The sequence below is a fragment of the Ursus maritimus genome, unplaced genomic scaffold, assembly GCF_017311325.1.
Source record: "Ursus maritimus isolate PB19 unplaced genomic scaffold, ASM1731132v1 scaffold_19, whole genome shotgun sequence".
Taxonomy (NCBI): domain Eukaryota; kingdom Metazoa; phylum Chordata; class Mammalia; order Carnivora; family Ursidae; genus Ursus; species Ursus maritimus.
Genome location: NW_024424341.1, coordinates 29,969,534 through 29,970,456, shown reverse-complemented (window position 1 = coordinate 29,970,456; position 923 = coordinate 29,969,534). Strand labels below are relative to the sequence as shown.

The window sequence follows — 923 nt, the reverse complement described above, 5'->3', positions numbered from 1 at the left end:
AATATCGGTTCCTAGCATTTCCTTTTGATATCTACGTCATGAGCTGACTCCTAACACACTTTATTACACACCGTCTTTTTTACCTCTGTGTATCTTAACCAACTCTTTCAGTATCACACCATTTACTTTTTCAGGAGCTTGCAGTCAGAAAATCCACTAAATTATATTATTTGGGTTGGAAGAGATTTCCAGAAATGTAGGCCCTTGCTGATCAAAACTGGTCTTGCAGCCATCACTGAATTTGAAAATACAGTTAGGAGTTGGGAGGGTCAATAAACCAATCTTTCAGTTAATCAAAGACTATCTTCCTAGACGAGCGCCTTATAAACACAAGTAGAAAATTAAAAGTTGTTCTTTTCCATAGCTTTTTCACAGTTTAATCAGAATACTTTCAGGAGCTTGCTGGCTTTGGCAACACACACACTAAAACTGGAATGATACAGAGAAGACGGGCATGGTCCCTGCACAAGGAGGATGCATACATTCATGTAAATTAATTTCAGGAGCTAAATCACATATAAATTTTTACTTACGTTCAAATGGGAAGACTCTCTTCCTGCCATCTTTCTCATTCCCATCTTATTTTCCACAGATGCCAGCAGAGGCTCTCTTTTCTTCTGGTGTTCAGTTTCAGCTTAGAGACTGCTAATTACTGGGGGAAGATTCAGAGCGAGACTGAAACTCAGCGATCTGCTGTCTCTGTTTATCCTTGACAATCCGTCTTCTCCATAGCACCTTCGTGCTTAGTAGAAAAGGCAGACTTAATTAGCGTAAGTCGCAAATAACACAACAAGTCATTTCCAGACTTTGGTGAGTCTTTAAAAGATTAAATCAAAAAACTACTTTTGTCTGCAATAACTTAAGCCAGCAAAGACTTTATTATTTATTTTGTGTTTTCCCCTCAATCTAAGCTAAGTTATCTA

General features: G+C 38.0%; 1 non-coding gene across 1 annotated transcript; it reads left to right on the top strand.

The window, feature by feature from the left end:
- Positions 1–399: 399 nt before the first annotated feature.
- On the top strand, positions 400–501 carry LOC121103582. The gene has a single exon (XR_005835833.1). It is a non-coding gene; the product is annotated as a U6 spliceosomal RNA (small nuclear RNA).
- Positions 502–923: the final 422 nt, after the last annotated feature.